The sequence below is a fragment of the Moschus berezovskii genome, chromosome 24 (assembly GCF_049115385.1).
Source record: "Moschus berezovskii isolate FMDL1 chromosome 24, NW_MosBer_1.0, whole genome shotgun sequence".
Lineage (NCBI taxonomy): Eukaryota > Metazoa > Chordata > Mammalia > Artiodactyla > Moschidae > Moschus > Moschus berezovskii.
Window position 1 is genome coordinate 53,631,962 of NC_142483.1, and position 24,726 is coordinate 53,656,687.

At 40.6% G+C, this 24,726-nt stretch overlaps 1 long non-coding RNA gene across 1 annotated transcript in view; it reads right to left on the bottom strand.

The window, feature by feature from the left end:
• Window positions 1–3,688: 3,688 nt before the first annotated feature.
• The window catches only part of LOC129547637 (uncharacterized), a 42,574-nt gene continuing 21,536 nt past the window's right edge, over window positions 3,689–24,726 (bottom strand). Inside the window, exon 3 of the long non-coding RNA XR_008684111.2 lies at window positions 3,689–5,195. This is a non-coding gene — a long non-coding RNA (uncharacterized LOC129547637). The remainder of the gene's footprint in view (window positions 5,196–24,726) is intronic.

The following is a 24,726-nucleotide window of genomic DNA, read 5'->3' on the forward strand; positions in this document are numbered from 1 at the left end:
CACTCCCGCCCCGGGAGGAGGGACAGTTATGACTAATACAGCTAAGTCAAGCTCAGCCATGTCCTGTCCTCTTACCCTTTACCTCTATCATCCTGAAGTTTACGAACACCATCATAGGGATGGGACTTTCTCCTCTTGAGAAGAGGCAAGTGAAAAGAACTTTTATCCAGGTGACCAAATGCGTTTAATACATGGTTCTGGTATCCCTGATACATACCGTGATGGAAACAGAGTTGTCTGCTTTCTTCCCCCACCCCCTGCCTCCGCATAGTGTTACTAAAGTCTCCTTGAAGGAAGCCTATGCAGGATTCTATTCCTAAAGGCCAACACTGGTGCTAAAGCCTCCTTGAAGGAAGCTCATGAAGGATTCTCCAGGAGGGAGAACAGGAGGGGTGGGATGGGCTGGTTTAGCAGAGAGTGATGTTAGGGGATGAAGAGAGTCCTCAAGGCTGAGGGGGGCGTAGGGTTCGGTGAGGTCAGTGGGGTGAACTTTTTAACTGTTTAAAGCTCCTGAGAGGGTGTCAGCCAAACTTAATTCTGAAACAAGGTAGCAATCCTCTACCTAGGAACCCTGAATGGGCTAATTAAAAGCTAATCAATAAGAACTAGTAAGAATTAATCAGTTAGCAACAGGTTAACTGACCCTGGAATTGACCATCATTGTCCTTCTCTGGTGTGACCTTGGGCCTGACTTTTTTCTTTTGGCCACCTCACTCGGCATGCAGGACCTTAGTTCTCCTACCAGGAATCGAACCGGTGGAAACGCAGACTCGTAACCACTGGACCACCAGGGAAGTCCAACCTTGGCATCTCTAAATCTGCCATGGAAGGAGATACTACTTCAGCTTCCTTGCAGGAACACATAGTGAGTAAGCTCAGAGGAGTCCCAGAATGTGAGTGCCATCTACTAGTTAAAGAGGATAAGAGAAAGAAAAGCATCTTTTCTTCAGATAGAAAGTAGTTTACTACTTATTGCAAAAATTCAGAAAATTTTGGAAAGTATAAACTCTGTAGAACAAATACTAACTGATGACCTGCTTTTTTCATTGGGCTTCCCTTGTGGCTCAGCTGGTAAAGAATCCACCCGCAATGCAGGATTCGTGGGTTTGATCCCTGGGTTTGGAAGATCCTCTGGAGAAGGGAACAGCTACCCACTCCAGTATTCTGGCCTGGAGAATTCTATCGACTGTACACTCCATGGGTCACAAAGAGTTGGACGTGACTGAGTGACTTTCACTCACTTTCACTTTTTTCATCAGTAATATATTTTGGACATCTGTTTATGATAATGAATATAAACCTATGGCCAGAGTATATCCTTGTATAAATAAGTCAAACATAATACCTATTTATAGAAATGTAGATTGCATACAGTGACTTTTTACATAAAATAGTGATATAGTGGGCATTATCATTTTTTAAATTAGCAAATTCATTTCTTATTCAAAATGTTAAGCATCTCCCAAACCCCAGGTAGCAGTGATACTTTTTAAAAAATGTATAGGGGACTTCCCTGGTGGTTCAGTGGGAAAGAATGCACCTGCCAATGCAGGGGACACAGGTTCAATCCCTGGTCTGAGAAGATCCTACATGCCTCAGAGCAACTAAGTTCAAGCACCTAGAGCCTGTGCTCCACAAGAGGGACATTGCAGTGGAGAGTAGCCCCCACCTGCGATACCTAGAGAAAGCTCACACACAACAATGAAGACCAACCACAACCAAAAAATAAATACATACATTGTTTTTTTAAATGTAAATGGAAGGGAACTTCCCTGGTGGTCCAGTGGTTAAGACTCTGGCTCTTCCACTGCCATGGGCCCAGACTTGATCTTGTCTGGTGAACTAAAATCCTAAAAAAAAATAAATAAATAAAAAATAAAAAAATTTAAAAAAATAAAATAAAGTCCTGAAAGCCACACAGCACAGCCAGAAAAAAACATACATATATAGATGTAGATATTAGGTTGTTCAAAAAGTTTGTTCAAATTTTCTCATAACCTCTTGTGGATAGATATAGATATTAATCACTTTGCTGAACACCTGAAGTAACACAACTTTGTAAATCAACTATATTTCATTTTTAGAAAAAGACCTATAAATGTATAAAATATTAATAGTTGATCAAACATTTGGTAATGTAAGTTTCAATAGACATACTTCTGAGGCAATAAGTTTTAGTTAAGGAAAAAGTAACAAATTAAAAAGTTATTTGCATGATATCTCATACAAAACCAGGGTATGCTGTTACTCTATATGTTAGCTATAATGTAACTATGTCAATACTTGTAATTCAAGATCAATTCGGTATTGAATCACTCCATATTGATCTTCTTTGGACTAAATAAAGAACTTTGTCATTATGCAGACCCAGGGAGAACTCCAAAAACAGAAGTGACTATAATTTGTTCTTTCGTTTTTGTAAACATGCATATGTAGAAAAGTAGCTAGATATCCGGAGAAGGCAATGGCAAGCCACTCCAGTACTATTACCTAGAAAATCCCATGGATGGAGAAGCCTGGTTGGCTGTAGTCTGTGGGGTCGCTAAGGGTCGGACATGACTGAGCGACTTCACTTTCACTTTTCACTTTCACACATTGGAGAAGGAAATGGCAACCCACTCCAGTGTTCTTGCCTGGAGAATCCCAGGGATAGGGGAGCCTGGTGGGCTTCCGTCTATGGGGTCGCACAGAGTCGAACACGACTGAAGTGACTTAGCAACTTAGCAGCAGCTAGATATCTAGGCCAAATATTAAATCTGAAAACTATAGCTAAATAAGTAGGCAAAATTAAAGCCCACTTTAATGTTCAGTAAATGCTTTTTTTCAAAATTAGTTGTTCAGTCGTGTCCAACTCTTTTTGACCCCATGGACTGTATCCCACCTGGCTCCTCTGTCTTTGGTATTCTCCAGGCGAGAGTACTGGAGTGGGTTGCCATTCCCTTCTCCAGGGATCTTCCCAACCCAGGGATCAAACCCAGGTCTCCTGCACTGCAAGCGGATTTTTTTTTTTACCTTCTGAGCTGCCAGCAAAGTCCTCAAAACTGTCTCAGACTCTTGTAATTACAGTAATTAAAACCATGAACCTAGAATAGTTCTTGGGTTTCTTATTCCTCCTGTAAGTAAGCATGGTCATTTAAAGAACGCATAGTATGCAAATTATAGTCAGTGTAAGTCAGAGCTGTGAAAAGTTAGAAAACTAGAGTGATTTACTTAAAGTTTCTGAGATAATATGTTTCAATTTAGTGAACGGATCAATTATGCAATGAGCTTATCTTAAATAGTGTGTGTGCTAAGTCATTTCAGTAATGTCAGACTCTCTGTGACGCTATGGACTGTAGCCCACCAGGCTCCTCTGTCCTTGGTATTCTCCAGGCAAGAATACTGGAGTGGGTTGCCATGCCCTCCTCCAGGGGATCTTCCTGACCCAGGAATCAAACCTGTGTCTCTTGCATCTCCTGCATTGGCAGGCAGGTTCTTTACCACTAGCTCTTTAAATAGAAGTGCATGCAATCACTAGTCTTTCTATGTCTAAAACAGACAAACCAAGCAAGCTACAATTTTTTTATTGAGATAAAATTCCTGTGACATAAAATTCACTATTTTAAAGTTTAGGGACTTTCCTGGTGGTCCAGTGGTTAAGACTTTGCCTTCCAATGCAGAGGATAAGGGTTTGATCCCCGGTCCAGGAGCTAAGATCCTGCATGCCTTGTAGCCAGAAAACCAAAACATAAAACAGAAACTTCTTTATTGTAATGAATTCAATAAACACTTTAAAAATAGTCCACATCAAAAAAATATATATATATATACAACTCAGTGGTCTTGAACATATTCATAATTTGTGTAACCATCCCCACTCTTTAATTCCAAAATACTTAAATCACCTCAAAAAGAAATTCCATATTTTTTAACAATTATTCCTGGTTCCCTCTTCCCTTGATCTCTGGCAAACATTAATGTACTTTCCATCTCTATAGATTTACCTATCTTGACATTTCATATACATGGAGTCACATAACATATGACCTTTTAAAAATAACAGCTTTATGAATACATAATTGAAATACCATAACATTCGTATATTTAAAGTGTACAATTCAATGGTTTTTAGTATATTTACAGATATTTGTAACCATCATAAAGGTTAATCTTAGAACATTTTCATCACCCCTAAAAGAAACTCTGTGCCTTTTAGCTATGATCTCCCATCCAGCCTTCCTTCCTAGACCAAACAATCAATCATCTATCTCCTGTCTCTGTAGATTTGCCAAATTCTGGACATTTCATATAAGTGGCATCATAAATATGTGATATTTTGTGACTAGTTTCTGTCACAAACATATTATTTTCTGACTTTTTTATTATATCCATCCTAGTGGGTGTGACGTGGTATTTTGTGGTTTTGATTTGCATTTCACTGACAACTAATTATATTGTCATCAATATATGTGCTTATTGGCCATTTATGTATATATTCTTTGGAGAAATGTCTATTTAGATTATTGCTCTTTTAAAAAATTGGGTTATATGTCTTTATTATTGAGTTTTAAGAGTTCTTTATATATTCTAGATATAAATCCCTGATTAGACATAGGATCTGCAAATGCATTCTCCCTTCCTGTGGGCCGTCTTTTCACTTTCTTGGTAATGTCATTTGAAACATAACACTAGAATTTTTTAATTTCAATGAAATCTATTTTTTTCCTTTGTTGTTCATGCTTTTTGTGTCATATCTAAGAATCTATTGCTAAATCTGAGGTCATGAAAATTTACTACTGTTTTCTTCTAAGAGTATTATAGCTCTTACATTAGGTCTTTGATCCATTTTGAATTAATTTTGTATGTGATATGAGATAGGGATCCAACTTTAATCTTTTGCATGTGGATGTCCAGATGTCTCAGCACCAATTGTTGAAAATGCTATTGTTTCTTCCCTTGAATGGTTTTGGCATTCCTGTCAAATTTCAATCGACCAGTGATTTATATATTTATTTCTGGAATCTCATTTCTATTCTCTTGTTCTCTATGTCTGCCCTTATGCCAATACCATACTGTCTTGGCTACTGTTGTTTTGCAGTAAGTTTTTAAATTGGGAAGTGTGAATCCTCCAACTTTATTCTTTTTTTCTAAGATTCTTTTGTCTGTTCTCAGTTCCTTGAAGTTTTGTATGGATTTTAGAATCAGCTTGTCCACTTCTGGAAAAAAAAAATAGAGAAAAGCAGTTACAATTTTGATAGAGATTGCATTGACTCTGTAGATCAATTTGAGGAATACAAAACACAATTTTAAAGTACTATTTTTTTCTTTTTTATTGGCCACATTGCATACGGGATCTCAGTTTCCCGACCAAAGATGGAGCCCACGTTCCTTGCTGTGGAGTCTTGACCACCGGGGAAGTCCCTCAAGTTGTTATTTTAATACACTTAACTATGGTGTGATTTTTTTTATGTAGCAATGAATTGTTGTTTTGTGTAGCAGTTGTTTATAGGAAAACCGAAAAAAATGAAATGTCCACACATATACGTCCTCTTTATTTACAAAATGTGGTCTGTATGTATAAATACAACAGAATGTCATTCAGCCTTAAAAAGAAATGAAATTCTAATACATACTACAACACGGATAAAGCTTGAAAACATTATGCTTAGTGAGGTAAGCCAGACACAAAAGAACAAACATTGTACTCTCCCTGTTACATGAGATACCTAGAATAAGCAAATTCATAGAGGCAGAAAGTGTAATAGAGGTTCCGAGAAACTGGGGGATTTTTGTTTATTGAGAGAGTTTCTATTTGGGAAGGTTGGAAAGTTCTGGAAATAGATACTCATGGTAGTTGTATAACACTGTGAATGTACTTATTGCTACCGAGTTGTATGCTTAAAAATGGTTGGCATCATATCAATTTTATGTTACATACATCATACCACAGTTTTTAAAATACGGGACTTCTCTGGTGGTCCAGTCGTTAGGAATCCGCCTTGTAATGCAGGGGACATGGGTTCTATCCCTGGTTGGGGAACTAAGATCCCACATGCCACAGGGCAACTAAGCCTGTGTGCCATAACCAGTGAGTTCAAGGGCCACAACTAGAGAGTTTGCCTGCCGCAATGAAAGATCCCACCTGATGCAACGAAGATCCTGCCCGCGGCAACTAAGAACCAATGCAATCAAATAAATAAATGCTTAGAAGAATGTATGGGGACTTTCCTGAGGGTCTAATGTGTAAGATTCTGAGCTTCCAAGGCAGGAGGCCCAGGTTTGATCCCTGGTCAGGGAACTAGATTTCACACGTAAGAGAGTTCACAAACTGCAACTAAAGATCCCTCATGACGCAGCTAAGACTCAGCATCACCAAATAAATAATTTTTTTTAAATGTTCTCTTTGAGTCTGAATTTTAAAATATGGCTAATCAACTCACTCATCTGGATCACTCTCAAGAGTCCTTGGGGAAGAAACCCCTTTGTAACACATCACCCTTCAGAGCAGCTTTGTCAGTTCTTCTGATTGGCCCCATTCCTGACTCTAGCTGCTTGCCCTACTACAGGGCCGCCAAACTCCTGACCCAAAGATTCAACTTTCACTCCTTGGAATTGACAACAGGATTCTATTTGCTGGGCTTGGCCTTTGGGAAGCCCCGGAATGAGACTCAAATTTTACCCATGATCCTTTGCATTCCTGGCACTACTGGCAACCACTTGCTTACCCCATGTGCTTCTTCTTTTTTCAGTTAATTAATATATTTTGACTGGAGGATTGTTACAATGTTGTGATGATTTTTGCCATACATCAACATGCATTGGCCACAAGTATACATGTGTCCCCCCTTCCTGAACCCCCTCCCCCCTCCCTCCCCACCCTGTCCCTCTGGATTGTCCCAGAGCACTGGCTTTGGGTGCCCTGCTTCATGCGTCGCACTTGCACTGATCATCTGTTTTACATACGGTAATGTTCATGTTTCGATGCTATTCTCTCAAATCATCCCACCCTTGCCTTCTCCCACTAAGTCCAAAGTCTGTTCTTCACATCTGTGTCTCCTTTGCTGCCCTGCATGTAGGATCGTCGTTACTATCATTCTAACTTCCATATATATGCATTAATATACAGTATTTGTGTTTCTCTTTCTGACTGACTTCACTCTGTATAATAGGCTCCAGTTTCAAACAACTCATTAGAACTGACTCAACCTTTTTATAGCTGAATAACATTCCATTGTGTATCTGTACCACAACTTCCTTATCCATTCATCTGCCGATGGGCATCTAAGTTGCTTCCATGTCCTAGCTATTGTAAGCTGTGCTGCAATGGACATTGGGGTACATGTGTCTCTTTCAATTCTGGTTTCCTTGAGGTGTGCACCATGTGCTTCTTACATCCCCTGAACTTTGAGATGCTCTAGGCTCTACTCTTTGGATAAAATGCTTGCTGTATTTGGGATATGTTTAAAAATTATTACTTGTTTATCTGAAGTTCAAATTTAACTAGATGTCCTATATTTTATTTGCTAAATGTGGCAACCCTAGTCCCAGAGCTCTCCCAAGGATATTTCAAGAGAAAATGCACCAGGAAAAATATATGAATATTTTTCATTTTTATTCTCTTTCCTGGCAAAGCCATTTTTCAAAGCATCATCTATGTCAGTATGTCAAGTCCTTCAGCAGCCAGGCTAATAGTCAAAAATCCAGATTTAAACATATATACGACCCTGCCCTCAAGAGAGAAGATAGTGTATAATGAATCTGGTAGCATTTTATTCCACTGGGATTCAATGTATTATTCCACTGTCACTCAACACATTTTTTTACAACAAGCTACATTGTATATGTATTTAACCATATAATTTTATACTAGGTTAATTTACACTGAAAAAAAAACATGTTTTCTCAAATTATTTACAGAGCATGATCCTCATATAAATAGCACATGTCAAAGTTTTAACTCATTAATGAAGGAACCAGAAGACAGAAAATAGTTGGATGAAAATATGAGAACCTGGGGGGCTTCCCAGGTGGCCTTCCCAGGTGGCCCTAGTGGTAAAGAACCCACCTGCCATGCAGGAGACACAAGAGACATGGGTTCCATCCCTTGGGTCGGGAAGATCCCCTGCAGAAGGGAAGGGCAACCCACTGCAGTATTCTTGCCGGGAGAATCCTGTGGACAGGGGAGCCTGGTAGGCTACAGTCCATGGGGTCGCAAAGAGTCTAACACAACTGAAGCAACTTAGTACATGCACGCACACAGGAGATCCTGGGGTATAAATATCAGTGGGAAAGGAATGCTGAGATCAGGGTGCTGAGTTAGATAGGAAACTGGTTTATCTCCTACAAGGCAATGAAATCAAAGCCTTTGGATTGTCTTCTCTGTCAGGTAGGGGGAAAATATCGTACCTTACCAGTTTTTGCAAGTTAACATCTAACTTTAAAGTGTTGTGAGGTATCTAGGCCCTAATCAGTTGCTAGCCAAACAAAGTTGCACTTTCTGAGAGACATGATCTCAGGAGAGTTTATGAGAAAATGCTCTGATATGGGGACTTCCTTGGTGGTCCAGTGGTTGAGACTCTTCACTCCCACTGCAGGATATGCAGGTTTGGTCCCTGGCTGAGGAACTAAGATCCCACATGCCCTGCAGCCAGGAAAAAAGGGTCCCCTTATCATGTTTTTGCCCTCTGTCCAATTTCCGGAAAATTTTTTCTGTACACCACCATACACAATGTTTATAACTATATTTGGTATGGAAAAATAAAGGATAGAGACAAATGATATGCTTGGTCCCCTTACCCTTGTCCTGGGATGAGCCTGGGAAAGGAGATAAAAATCTACGCTTCCCTCACTTCCTCTTTGTGTCCTGGGGACTCTATGTCAGTGAACGAGTCCAATGTTTAAAGTTGTGGATTTTTCAAACAGGAGGTCACCTAAATGCAAGCCAACTATTTCATGTGCTGCTTGTCCAAAAAACCCCAATCCATTCCAATACTGGAGGAAAAATTGACTAACATTGTCCGAAACTGGAATCTTGCTAAGTATTTTGAAGGCTTTTACTGTTTAAATTTTGGCATCCGTGCTGGATTTAGAATCTAGACAAACAACAAAAAGAGATCATTCTGTAATATTGATTTTTTAATTGTTTTTTTTTAAATACTGACATATAGATTTCAGGCAGTACAGTGAGTTTGTAGTAGACACCTATAGGGTCTACATCCCTTTTTCTAATTTAGTTCCTTGGCTGCTCGAAAAATTGATTGCCAGTTCCTCAGAGTGGCCCCTTTCCTGGAGAATTGTTGTTGTTGTTGTTCGGTTGCTAAGTCATGTCTGACTCTGCCACCCCATGGACTGAAGCAAGACAGGCTTCCCTATCCTTCACTGTCTCTTGATGAAAGTGAAAGAGGAGAGTGAAAAGGTTGGCTTGAAGCTCAACATTCAGAAAACAAAGATCATGGCATCTGGGCCCATCACTTCATGGGAAATAGATGGGGAAACAGTGGAAACAGTGTCAGACTTTATTTTTGGGGGTTCCAAAATCACTGCAGATGCTGATTGCAGCCATGAAATTAAAAGATGCTTACTCCTTGGAAGGAAAGTTATGTCCAACCTAGACAGTATATTAAAAAGCAGAGACATTACTTTGCCAACCAAGGTCCGTCTAGTCAAGGCTATGGTTTTTCCTGTGGTCATGTATGAATGTGAGAGTTGGACTGTGAAGAAAGCTGATCGCCGAAGAATTGATGCTTTTGAACTGTGATGTTGGAGAAGACTCTTGAGAGTCCCTTGGACTGCAAGGAGATCCAACCAGTTCATTCTAAAGGAGCTCAATCCTGGGTGTTCATTGGAGGGACTGATGCTAAAGCTGAAACTCCAATACTTTGGCCACCTCATGCGACGAGTTGACTCACTGGAAAAGACTCTGATGCTGGGAGGGATTGGGGGCGGGAGGAGACGGGGCCGACAGAGAATGAGATGGCTGGATGGCATCACTGAGTTGATGGACATGAGTTTGAGTGAACTCCGGGAGTTGGTGATGGACAGGGAGGCCTGGCGTGCTGTGATTCATGGGGTCGCGGAGAGTCGGACACGACTGAGCGACTGAACTGAACTGAACTGAAAGTTTGCTCAAACCCATGTCCATTGAGTCGGTGATGCCATCCAACCATCTCATCCTCTGTTGCTCCCTTCTCCTTCTGCCCTCAATATTTCCCAGCATCAGGGTCGTTCCCAATGAGGCAACTCTCCACATCAGGTGGCCAAAATATTGGAGCTTGAGCTTCTGCATCAGTCCTTTCCAATGAGTATTCAGGGCTGATTTACCTTTAGCCAATAGAAGCCCCTTCTCCTGAGAGGATACTCCCTCCTCCTGAAGGCAGTTCACAGCCAGAGACTGATTGATAAGGATAGGAAAGCCTGGACCTTCTGTCTTAAGGTACAGTTCACACTTCAGAGCTCCTCAAGGTGTCAGGCAGAAGCTAGACTCCAGGTAAGACACATTCTTGCTTAGTTTTTTTTCTTTTACCTTTTCAAAAAATGTTTACTTATTTATTTTACGTTTGGCCATGTTGGATCCTCATTGCTATGAGTGGGCCTTCTCTACTTGCGGCAAGCCGGGGCTACGCTCTAGTTGTGGCACACAGGCTTCTCATTGCAGTGGCTTCTGTTGTGGAGCATCGGCTCTAGATTGCATGGGCTTCAGTAGTTGCAGCTCGCAGCCTCTGGAGCGTGGGCTCAGTAATTGTGGCACAGGGGCTTAGTTGCTCCATGGTATGTGGGATCTTTCTGTGTCCCTGGCACTGCAAGGCAGATTCTTTTTTTTTTTTTTTTAATATTTATTTTTATTTATTTATTTGGCTGTGTCAGGTCTTAGCTGCTGTGTGTAGAATCTTTAGTTGCGGCATATGGGATTTAGTTCCCAGACCAGGGATCAAACCCAGGCCCTCTGCATTGGGAGAGTGGAGTCTTAGCCACTGGACTGCTGAGGAAGGCTCGCAAGGCAGATTCTTAACCGCTGGACCACCAGGGAAAGCCCTCTTGCTTAGCTTTTGATCCCTGCCCTTTCCTTGAAAACACATACTCAAGAATCCCTATTTCCGCATCTAGGGAACATGACATAAGTCAAGAGGATAAAGTGAAAAGTTAGCTTCCTTCCTGCATCTCTCCTCCAGGCATCCAGTTCACTCATAAGAGGTAACCAGGGTTGCCAGTGTTGGAGGCCTGGCGTGCTGTGATTCATGGGGTCACGGAGAGTCGGACACGACTGAGCAACTGAACTGAACGGAACTGAACTGAACAGAAATATAAAATAAAAATATACCTGAGTCTCCTACATTGAGGTGAATTCTTTACCATCTGAGCCACCAGGGAAGCCCATATGTATCATTTGTACATATAAATTAGATGTATGAAATATGCATGTCTATATTTTTGTTTAATATAAACAAATAGTATCACTGTCGCTGTTTTGCATATTTATTTGAAAATATACGTTGGAGATGGTGCCTAACCAGCAAACAATGCTGTTTCACTTGTGGAAGCTGTTGTATTCTGTTGTAATTAGGAAATTGGTCCTCTAATTATGAACTTGTAGGTTGTTTCCACGTAGGACTTCCCTGGTGGCTCAGTGGGTAAAGAATCTGTCTGCAATGCAGGAGAGACAGGAGATGCAGGTTTGACCCCTGCGTGGGGAAGATCCCGTGGAGAAGGAAATGGCACCCACTCCAGTAGTCTTGTCTGGAAAATCCCATCGACAGAGGAGCCTGGAGGGTTGTCATCCGTGGGGTCACAAAGAGTCAAACACGACTCAGCACAAGGCACGTGCTGAGGTAGTTTCCAAAGTCTAAGTACTAAATAAGTACATGTGGGAATGCTATAGTGAATCCTGTTTTGTGTGAAACATCATAAATTATTGAATATTGTTATAGGGAATATTCTCATTAGAGGAATTTCTGGGACAAAAGGTACATGTATTTTGCCAGATATTGTTGAAGTGCTTTCCACAGAAGTTAAATCAGTTTTCACTGCCACGGAAAATATGTGGAAATGGCTGTTTGTCTAACCCTCCCAACATGATGTGTAGCTATTTGTTTTATATTTGCCAATCTGACATGTAAAAAATGGTATCTTTTATAGTGAATGACATTATGCATGTATTTATATATTTAAGAGCCATTGGTATTTCCTTTTCTTGGCACTATTTATGTTCTTTTCCACTTTTATATTGGATTTTGCTATTTACTATTAATTTGTAGGCACTGTATATATTAGGAAAATTAACTCTCTGTGATGTAAATATTATTTCCAAGTTTATTAGTTATCCTTTTCCTTTCTTTATGAGGTTTCAGTAATATGCAGAATTCTCTCTTGTTTATTTAGGTAGTTCAATATACAAATCTGTTTCTTTATTGTTCTTGATTTTTATGTGTTATTGGGCAAGTTCTTCCCTGGTTCAAATTGTTTTGAAAATTCTCTCACATTTTCTTCTGATACTTTTATAAGTTTTCCTTTTTTTTTTAACATTTAACCTAATGCATTTGAAATTTGGGTACAAATTGAAAAGAAATAATGCAGTTCTTTTCTTTTTAAGATGAATAGCCAGTTATCTCAATATAATTTATTAAAAAACCTATCTTATTATTCCTGTCTCAGTTCAGTTCAGTTCAGTCACTCAGTCCTGTCCGACTCTTTGCGACCCCATGAATCGCAGCACACCAGGCCTCCCTGTCCATCACCAACTCCCGGAGTTCACTCAGATTCATGTCCATCGAGTCGGTGATGCCATCTAGCCATCTCATTCTCTGTCGTCCCCTTCTCCTCCTGCCCCCAATCCCTCCCAGCATCAGAGTCTTTTCCAATGATTCAACTCTTTGCATGAGGTGGCCAAAGTATTGGAGTTTCAGCTTTAGCATCAGTCCTTCCAATGAACACCCAGGACTGATCTCCTTTAGAATGGACTGGTTGGATCTCCTTACAGTCCAAGGGACTCTCAAGAGTCTTCTCCAACACCACAGTTCAAAAGCATCAATTCTTCGGCGATCAGCTTTCTTCACAGTCCAACTTTCACATTTATACATGACCACGGGAAAAACCATAGCCATGACTAGACGGACCTTGGTTGGCAATGTAATGTCTCTGCTTTTTAATATACTATCTAGGTTGGTCATAACTTTCCTTCCAAGGAGTAAGCGTCTTTTAATTTCATGGCTGCAATCAGCATCTGCAGTGATTTTGGAACCCCAAAAAATAAAGTCTGACACTGTTTCCACTGTTTCCCCATCTATTTCCCATGAAGTGATGGGCCCAGATGCCATGATCTTTGTTTTCTGAATGTTGAGCTTCAAGCCAACCTTTTTGCTCTCCTCTTTCACTTTCATCAAGAGGCCTTTGAGTTCCTCTTCACTTTCTGCCATAAGGGTGGTGTCATCTGCATATCTGAGGTTATTGATATTTCTCCTGGAAATCTTGATTCCAGCTTGTGCTTCTTCCAGCCCAGCGTTCCTCATGATGTACTCTGCATACAAGTTAAATAAGCAGGGTGACAATATACAGCCTTGACGTACTCCTTTTCCTATTTGGAACCAGTCTGTTGTTCCAGGTACAGTTCTAACTGTTGCTTCCTGACCTGCATACAGGTTTCTCAAGAGGCTGATCAGGTGGTCTGGTATTCCCATCTCTCTCAAAATTTTCCACAGTTTATTGTGATCCACACAGTCAAAAGCTTTGACATAGTCAATAAAGCAGAAATAGATGTTTTTTTGGAACTCTCTTGCTTTTTCCATGATCCAGTGGATGTTGGCAATTTGATCTCTGGTTCCTCTGCCTTTTCTAAAACCAGCTTGAACATCTGGAAGTTCACGGTTCACGTATTGCTGAAGCCTGGCTTGGAGAATTTTGAGCATGACTATGAAAAATAAATGTTAGACTTCATTAATGTTTTTCAGGACTTGTGGAGATAATATGATTTTGCTTTTCCTCTAGTAAGTGGTGAATTATTGAACAATCCTTGCATTCCTGGAGTAAATACCACTTAATGAAGCTGTATCATTTTTTCTATTTTTATTTATTATTTTTTTAATTCAATAATAATAGGCTGTGCTGTGCAGCATACAGGATCTTAATTCCCCAACCAGGGACTGGACCCATGCCCCCTGCATTGGGAGTGCAGAGTCTTAACCTCTGGACCCCCAGGGAAGTTCATGTATTATTCTTTTAATGTACTCTTTAATTCTGTTTGGAGAAGGAAACGGCAGACCACTCCAGTATTCTTGCCTGGAGAATCCATGGACAGAGGAGCCTGGCGGGCTACAGTCCATGGGGTCTCAAAGAGTCAGACACAACTGAAGTGATTTAGCATGCATGCATGCATTAATTCTGTTTTTTTGTTATTCTTCGTCACCAAGTCATGTCCGACTCTTTGCAACCCCATGAACTGCATCATGCCAGGCTTCCCTATCCTTCGCTATCTCCCTGAGTTTACTCAAACTCATGTCCAGTGAGTCAGTGATGTCATGCAACCATCTCATCCTCTGTTGTCACTTTCTCTTCCTGCCTTCTATCTTTCCCAGCATCAGGGTCTTTTCCAGTGAGTCAGTTCTTTGCATCTGGTGACCAAAGTATTGGAGCTTCAGCTTCAGTCCTTCTAATGAATATTCATTAGGAAAATGATTTCCTTTAGTATTGACTTCTTTGCTGTCCAGGGGATCCTCAAGAGTCTTCTCCAGAACCACAGTTCGAAAGCATGAATTCTTTGGCGCTCAGCCTTCTTTCCAACTCTCACATCCATACATGCTGCTGCTGCTGCTGCTGCTAAGTCGCTTCAGTCGTGTCCGACTCTGTGCGACCCCATAGACGGAAGCCCACCAGGCTCCGCCATCCCTGGGATTCTCCAGGCAAGAACATTGGAGTGGGTTGCCGTTTCCTTCTCCCATCCATACATGACTACTAGAAAAACCATAGCTTTGACTATGTGGACCTTTGTTGGCAAAGTGAAGTCTCTGCTTTTTATATAAATATTTGTAAGTTATATTAAGCTATAGTTTTAGTTTTTGGTAATATCTTTGTGGCTATATTCACTTCATTAAACATTGTGAAGTCTTTTCATTACATGCTTTAGAACACAGGAGCACAGAGTCATTATTTCTTAAGGTTTGGTAGAAGTTTTCAGTGAAAATGTTTGTGCCACGGTGGTTTGGGGAGAGTAGCTCTTTAATATTTCCCCCCATTTTTCTATGGTACTCAGTCTATTTATATTTTCTATCCATTCTAAGGTCAGTTTTGGCAATCCCTCATTTGAACCAGGTTCTCAAATTTCTTTTCTAGAGATATACAAGATAGTCTCACCTTAATCTATTAACTTCTCCTTTATCATATTTAACTTTCATAAAAATTTTATATATTCTTTATATATTCATTCTTATTTTATATATTTATGATTTTACTTTTTTAACTTCAATTAAGTTTAAAAAACAGTTTATTAATCTTGGTTTTTTTTGGAAAAATTCTGTTTGGGATTTATTTCTCAGATCTGCCACTTTAAAAAGTTGTTAATTTTGCTTTTATATTTAATTCATTAATTTTTATAATTCTAAGATTATTTTCTTGTGTTTTTCTAATTTCTTGGTTTGAACATTTAGATTTTTTACTGTTAGTCTTTCTTTTTAAAAAATTAATGTGTTAGAACTTAGTCCTTTTGTATGTATTTCAGATGTTTTCCTATATGAAATTCAGTTGCAATTTCACTTTCAATTTCCTCTTTAATACAAAAAATGTTTAAAATGTTTATGATTTACTGGTATAGTCATATTATTAATTTCTAATTTAATTATATTAAGTAAAAATAATATTTTCAAAAACAAATGTTGCCTATATCACTTCTATTTTTTGAAATTTATTAACTTTTAAAAAATCTTATTTTGTGAATATTCTCATTCACATAAAAAGATGTATCTTAATATGGAGAGTATGGAGTTATATAGGGCTTCCGAGGTGACTCAGTAGTAAAGAATCCTCTTGCCAGTACAGGAGATGGGGGTTCAATCCCTAGATCCCCTGGAGGAGAAAATGGCAACCCACTCCAATATTCTTGCCTGGGACATGCTATGGACAGAGGAGCCTGGCAAGCTACAGTCATGGGGTTGCAAAGAGTCGGACACAACTGAGTGACTGAGCATGCATGCACACATAGGGTTATTTATATAAATTAGAACCTTAATATGTTTGAATCCTTGGTGGAAAGACACAGGAAAAAAATATCATTTTAAAAGATGGTTTTAATACTCCTTCATTGTAGAGAGTATTGTGGGAACACTCTTCCTAAGGTTTTAGGGAAACAGAAAATATTGTTCTAAAATTTATAGCTGTAATTTTTGTCTTTTGCTTTGTAGGTTGTAAAAGCTGTAAAGAGTCTTTTAAGAGCCGTTAGTTGATACAAAAAACCAGGATTTTGCAGCACGGCTGATTTAGGAGTAGTAACGATTGATATGTGGGTTTTTTTCCCTTTTTGGCTGTGCCGGGTCTTCATTGCAACACCTGGCCTTTCTCTAGGTATAGCAACAGGCTTAGTTGCTCCACAGAACGTGGAATCTTAGTTCCCTGACCAGGGATCGAACCCATATCCCCTGCATTGGAAGGCAGAATCTGAACCACTGGACCATCAGGGAAGTCCCTGATACACAGTTTTAAAGTTCCACTTTCTCTGTACTAACATTCACTTATGTTAAAACTTTCAGTAAACCTGCTATATGGAGTGTTTGGGGGCAACAAAGGAGACCTTTGTGGACACTTGAGGTAGTGGGGAGCTGCAACTGCCAGGAACAATGACAACACAAGCAGTGGTGAGCAGCAGAAAAAGACCTGACTCTGGTACTGAGGACTGAGGCCTTAAGGTGCCATTCAATAGAGAAACTGGGTTCAAGTGTAGGTTAATTCAGGAATAGACTTGACATACCTTCTCCTGGAATATACCAGGAAAAGATAACACAAAATATTGAAAAGAGAAGCTACAGCCTGCTAACCCATGGGGTGGGACATTCTATCCAGCAGATATTTATTTCATGTCATTGTAAATAATAAAAGCTCATTGTTTTATTGAGTACTTGCTATTTGCCATCCGCTGGCACTGGGCTGATGAATACATACATTAAATGAATTGTTGTGGTTCAGTCGCTAAGTTGTGTCTGATTCTTTGTAACTCTATGGACTATAGCACACCACGCTTTCCTGTCCTTCACTACCTCCCAGAGTTTGTTCAAACTCATGTCCATTGAGATGAGATGAGATGCCATCCAATCATCTCATCCTCTGCTGCCTTCTTCTCCTCCTGCCCTCAATCTTTCCCAGCAGCTTGGTCTTTTCCAGTGTCGGCTCTTTGCATCAGGTGGCCAAAGTATTGGAACTTTAACTTCTGCCTCAGCCCTTCCAGTGAATATTCAGGGTCAATTTCCTTTAGGATCGACTGACTTGATCTCCTTAAAAACTTTGGATATTATATTTAAAACAAATAAAGACAGCTTTGATAAATGGAGCAAAGAAAACAGAATGGTTAGGGACCTCAGGACTAAAGGATTGCTGTGTATTGAATTCCCTAGGTTTTCTTTTGTCTCTCATATTCTCAACTGGGTCCTAGAGAAGCTACCAACCTAGAAATGCCATGTCGACCAAAAATAAAAACGTCTAAGAAAAATTCATACTTTCTAACCAAAGGACAGGAAAGGAGCAGTCTAGTAAGACTGAAAACTTATAGACAACAACGGTCCTACTGCAGTCAAATGTCTCAGGAATAACAGGCCCCATCCCCACGCTTGTCAACAGAGGTTGAGTGGAGAGGCTAGACTTCCATCCTCATCTTGCTGGAATGAGGCACCCTCCTGCCTGGGTCTGAGTGATGTCAGAGAAGCCAGGACTTTCATCCTAACCATCCTGTTCAAAAGCCCTCCATCCTCCACAGTTTCATGCAGAGAACTTGGCTTCCACTCCACCTGTCAGTGAAAGACAGCATCCCACTCCCTCCACAGGTGTGGGGTCAGAGGAAACCTGCTGAAACTGAAGGTTTCAATGAGAAGCACAGTTTCATAACATAATAACCAAGATGTCTGGAACTAATTTAGAAAAAGAAACCCTATTCCCACGCATCAGGAAAATCTCCACTAGAATAAGAAAAGACGGTCAAACAGATGGCAAGACCAAGATAACACAGATGTTGGAACTAGCCGATGGGGGTTTTAGATTCCATCATAAAAAGTACTGCGATGAAAAATTTTGAACATGCTTTAGACTAGTGAAAAAATGGGAAATTTCAGCAAAGAAATGGAAACTATAAAGAAGAGCCAAAAGAAAATGTTAGAACTGAGAAATATAACAAAATATAAAAACTCCCTGGAAGGGCTCAATAGCAGACAGGAGAATAAATCAGTGAGTTTGAAGTGAGATCAATAAGACTTATCCAATTTGAACTACAGAAAGAAAAGAAAATAAACTGAAAGAAAAAAAAAAGAAGAGAACCTCAGGGATATGTGAGATCATAACAAGTCTTTCCAGAGAAGGGAAGGAGCGTGAGACTGAAAAAGAGCTCAACAAAATAGTGGCTGAAAGTGTTCTGAACTTGGCAGAAGGTGTTAACCCATAGATTCGAGAAGCTGTTGAATCTCAAACAGGATAAGCCCAAAGAAATACATGCCAAGACTGATCCGAACCAACTTCTGAAAGTTAAAGACAGAAAAAATAGAGAGAGAGAAGTGATGCCTATAAGTAAGTAGAGTAAAAACAATTTGAATGATGTCAGATTTCTCATCAGTTATCATGGAGGCCAAAAGGAAGTGACTCAACATTTTGAAGCATTAAAAGAAAAGAACTGTGAATCCAGAATTTTACAGTGAAAATATTCTTCAGGTAGAAGAGGATATCAAGGCATTCTCATGGACAAAAACTAAAAGAATTTGTCACCATCAGACTAAACCTGAAAAGACAGTTAATGGAAATTCTTTGAACAGAAGGAAACTTACAAAAGGAGATAGGTAGTGTTTTTTTGTTTTGTTTTGGCTGCACTGAGTGGCGTGTAGGATCTTAGTTCCCAGACCAGGGATTGAACCCACGCTCCCTGCGTTAGAAGCTGAGTCTTAACCACTGGGCCTCCAGGGAAGTCCATGAAACTCATAAAAGGAGGAATCTTTTAACCTGCAGAAGGAAGAAGGAAGGATAATGAATAGAGTGAAAATACTGATAAATATAATTGACTTTTCTTCTTGAGTTTTTAAAATTATATTTGTTTGTTGAAGCAAAAATGATAACATTGTCTGACATACCTCAATAGGTGGAGAGGAAACATTTAAGACAATTATAAATGGGGATAGAGGAGGAGAAAAGACAGTAAGGTTTCCATGCTTCACTCAAACTGGTAAAATGTCAACACCAAAAGCTCCTTTAAAACTAAAAGAATGCACCAATGAGGTACCATTTCACACCAGTCAGAATGGCTGCTATCCAAAAGTCTACATGCAATAAATGCTAGAGAGGGTGTGGATAAAAGGGAACCCTCTTACACTGTTCGTGGGAATGCAAACTAGTACAGACACTATGGAGAACAGTGTGGAGATTCCTTAAAAAACTGGAAATAGAACTGCCATACGACCTAGCAATCACACTCCTGGGCATACACACCAAGGAAACCAGAATTGAAAGAGACACATGTACTCCAGTGTTCATCGCAGCACTGTTTATAAGAGCCAGGACATGGAAGCAACCTAGATGTCCATCTGCAGACGAATGGATAAGAAAGCTGTGGTACATATACACAATGGAGTATTACTCAACAATTTAAAAAAATGCATTTGAATCAGTTCTAATGAGATGGATGAAACTGGAGCCTATTATACAGAGTGAAGTAAGCCAGAAAGAAAAACACCAATACAGTATGCTGCTGCTAAGTCACTTCAGTTATGTCTGACTCTGTGTGACCCCATAGATGGCGGCCCACCAGGCTCCCCCGTCCCTGGGATTCTCCAGGCAAGAACACTGGAGTGGGTTACCATTTCTGTCTCCAATGTGTGAAAGTGAAAAGTGAAAGTGAAGTTGCTCAGTCATGTCTGACTCGTAGCGACCCCATGGACTGCAGCCTACCAGGCTCCTCCGTCCATGGGATTTCCTAGGCAAGAGTACTGGAGTGGCTTGCCATTGCCTTCTCCGCCAATACAGTATACTAACGCATATATATGGAATTTAGAAAGATGGTAACGATAACCCTGTATATGAGACAGCAAAAGAGACACAGATGTATAGAAGAGTCTTTGGGACTCTGTGGGAGAGGGCGAGGGTGGGATGATTTGGGAGAATGCCATTGAAACATGTACATTATCATATGTGAAACGAATCACCAGTCCGGGTTCGAAGCATGATGCAGGATGCTCGGGGCTGGTGCACTGGGATGACCCAGAGGGATGATATGGGGAGGGAGGTGGGAGAGGGGTTCAGGATGGGGGACACATGTACACCCAGGGCAGATTCATGTCAATGTATGGCAAAACCAATACAATAATGTAATTAGCCTCCAATTAAAATTAATAAATTAATAAAGAACTAAAAGAATGTAGAAAATTTAAAATAAGTGATAAATTTCACCACCAGTTTTATACCATCATCTAAAAAAAAATGTAAACCAAAGAGCTCCTTTTGAAAAGGAGATGTGAAAGCCTCTACTTTTGCTAGAGTGCTCTGTATGACGAAGGTAAAATTTGTCCGTGCTGCTGTAGGTGGAGAGACTAAATATTTACTTTATAAAAATGGCTGTGTTCTGTAGCTGAAGAGCAGCGTGCATATGTATAAGCATGTACGTGTGGTGTGTATGGGTGTCCATGTTTGAACCTATGGCTCAACCTGTTGTTTTTTTAAGTCTTTATTCAATTTGTTACAATATTGCTTCTGCTTTGTGTTTCCTTGTTTCGGTGACCAGGCATGTGGGATCTTAGCTCTCCGACCAGGAATCAAACCCGCACCCTCTGCATTAGCAGGCAAAGGTTTAACCACTGGACCACCAGGGAAGTCCCTCAACCGGTTTTTGTGACCAACTTTATGAGACTTCAGTGCTACTTCAGGACCTCCTGGTTGACAATAAGCAGCAAGCACTTGCAGAGAAGTCATTCTTCCCGCTTTGACACGACAACCACAGCCTCTGGAAGTTCAGGGGTGCAGTAGGGATCCAGGAGATCAGCACTGCTCCTTGACTCTGGATTCTTCTTGAAGACTCCAGACAGCCAGGGAAGCTGATCAGACAGGAGCAAAAGGAGAGTCGTTTTGTCACCAGCAGTGAGACAATACCTGGGGAACTCTGAGAAAAGACAGGGCATGTCAGAGCAGAGACTGGGAACCTCAGTGGGAGGGAGGGGCTCAAAATCTCCGTAACTGGCTCAGCAGCAAAGAATCCGCCTGCCAATGCAAGAGAGTTCGATCTTCAGATTCCCTGGAGAAGGAAATAACAACCACTCCAGTATTCTTGCCTGGGAAATCCCATAGACAGAGGAGCCTGGCAGGCTGCAGTCCATGAGGTCACAAAAGAGTCAGACATGACTTTCAACTAAACAACAGCTAAGATCCTTAAGAAAATATGGCTTCATTTTATTCTTAACTTCAGTGTAACTTCGACAGATAGGCTATAGTTGCGTTCTCAGAGATCTTAAGCTGTCACTTATTCTCCAGGTCTAGATAGCTAAACCACTTTCGATGAGAGATCATTTCTGAAAGTTCTAAAAAGACATGGTTATTTATTTACTTTCATTTTCTATCATTTGTTTTGGCTGCACTGGGTCTTCATTGTAGCGTGTGGGCTTTTATAGTTGTGGCACACAGGCTTAGTTACAGATGAGGGATCTTAGTTCCCCAACCAGGGATCCAACCCAGGCTCCCTGCACTGGGAACATGGAGTCTTATTCACTGGACCACCAGAGAAGTCCCTCAAAAGAAATGGTTAGACTTCCTTACTACTTCTATTTATTGTCTGAAAGATTTTACTATCTGAAAATTGATCCTAGTTGCAAACCATTCTCTCCCAACATGGGGCTAAATTTTAGTTTCCTGTATTTTGTTTTCATTTGAGTTGGGAGACTGTTGACCTTCATATTTATTTTTAAAAGTAATATTTTAGAGGGTGCCATTAAATCATGATTGCATTAGTTGGAATTCTTTTGGTTGTGAGTAACAGGAACCCAACTCAAGTTAGCTCAAACAGTAAAGGATTGCGTCTACTCTCAGCCGTAGCTGGATTAGGGGTTCAAACGCTGTCTACAGGGGCTCATGTTTTTCTCATACAATGAAAGGTTATGTCTGTATCTCATGAGACTTCCCTGGTGGTCCAGTGGTTAAGAAGCCACCTTCCAATGCAGCGGATTCAGGTTTGATCCCTGATTGGGGAACTAGATCTCACGTGTCATGGAGCAGCTAAGCCCGCATGCCACAACTAATGAGCCCACCTGCTCTGGAGTCAGAGCATCTGTTAGAGAAGCCAAGGGAGAAAGCAATGTCAACCCACTCCAGTACTCTTGCCTGGAAAATCCCATGCGTGGAGGAGCCTGGTAGGCTGCAGTCCATGGGGGCGCTAAGAGTCAGACATGACTGAGCGACTTCACTTTCTTTAGAGAAGCCAAAGAGCTGATGTAGGGTAAGGGAGTTAGAGAAGGCGAGGTTTGGAAAAAGACAGAGACAGCCTACCAGGCTCCTCCATCCATGGGATTTTCTAGGCAACAGTACTGGAGTGGCTTGCCATTGCCTTCTCCGCATTACAGGAACAGATCACCTTTAATGAGCGAGAAGGGGTAGCAGTCAGATAGTGAGGTGCTGCTCTAACCCAAGAAAAGAGTAAGTATAATAGGCATGTATGTGGAAAGCTACTGTCTTAAGGGGGCCTGTTCTTCTCCAAGGTTTTTCAGAGTTGTTTTCTCTTAAACGGCTGGGGCAAGGAATTCTGGAACTCAGCGAGAGGCTGGACCGGCTGGGAGCTGGGCATAATCAACCTTAATGTCCATTTGTTTTTCTTCGGGTGAGAGAGTTCTTTGTTTTGCACAGAATGGTGGGGAGGACCCAGAGGGGAGTTTTAACTCTAGGCTACTTTGAGCCGTGTAACTTTCCTTCAGTTGCAATGAAAAATCCCGCGTGCTGCAACTAAGACTCGACAGAGCCAAATAAATAAATAAACATATAAAAAGCTAATTCAAAAAAATTTTATATAAAAAAGCAGTATCTGCATCTCGGAGAAATCTCTCCAATGAGCAGGCAAAAGAAGTCTTAATTGAAAACTGCATTTGGCCTAGGTTAATTCAGGTAACTGTTGTCTAAATCAATTAATGTTCCCAGGGAAATAAATGGCCAGACCTGGTCACCTGTGGGGGAGTGAACACTAACAATCTCACCAGACGCACTTGATAGGACTTCCTCACAGGAAAGAAGCAGTCTGGTATCAGAGTAGGAGGAGAGGAATGCAAATTACACCCCAAATGATAGATGCCCAACAGATGTCTACCTATTGTGCTTGGCACAATGAGTACAGAAGTAATAAAACACAGACACTACCCTCAAGGGGCTCATTTACCCCAATTTTCTTCCTTTTCTTTCTTTTAACAATTTAGTAAACAGATTTTCCTCATTTGTAAGGTGCTATTCCAGACTGATGCTGGGAAAGGTTGGGGGCGGGAGGAGAAGGGGACGACAGAGAATGAGATGGCTGGATGGCATCACCGACTCTGTGGACATGAGTTTGAGTGAACTCCGGGAGTTGGTGATGGACAGGGAGGCCTGGCATGCTGTGGTTCATGGGGTCGCGGAGAGTCGGACACGACTGAGCGACTGAACTGAACTGATTCCAGACTGGAGCCTTCTGATTTCTCTCTTGAAAGGTCTTTGAGATCTGGGAATTTCTGTTTCAGATTTATACTCAAGAAAAATTCCTGATCATCCTGGGACTTTCACATTCACTATGAGAACAAAAACATTTAAAATGAAAACCATTATTTATCTACTGTGTTGTAAGGAAAATATAACTGGTAAAACCAGAGACTCCTTTTATTAAAAAGAAGTAATGCATGATTAAAGCAGTGCTGAGGAAAATAATTCCCATCTAGATTCACCAATCATGACATGGGAGTTCCTCTGACATGCCCACACATGTGATGGGCATACCTTACACGTGAACATCATTCATGCTCACTCCACCCATCCCAGGAACCTGTAGAGTCAAGGTCTTTCTCAGATACTATTAAGACTTGGATTACGCTTGGATGAAGAGGTGAGGAGGCAGAGGGCATATACGAAACTGCAAATGCTAAGCCATACTATCTAATTTATTACCTCCTTCATTTTTAAGAGTCACCATTCATAACATGGGCAATCAATGCTTGCATTGAAAAGAAAAGAATCTGAAACATTGATGGGTCTATTCTCTTGTTCAGGGACAGATCTGTACCTGATTTAACTATGCAGTTAATCCTCAGGCAATAACATTCCAGGTACCTTCCGTAATTCATTGCATTGAAGCCCATTCCTAGGGCCCAACCCAGAACTTGGTTGGGCTGGGAACAAAATGAGGCGTAAATGAATGGGAGTATTGATGACTGACAGAGAGAAATAGACCAAGAAAATTAAAAAATATATATGTTTGAAATGAAAACAGGATTCTTTAAAAAGTTATGTGATTGGATTTTCAGGTAAACATGATGGATGAACCACATCTATTTCTCTGCTCCATCCAGAAACCACACCAAAATGACAAGA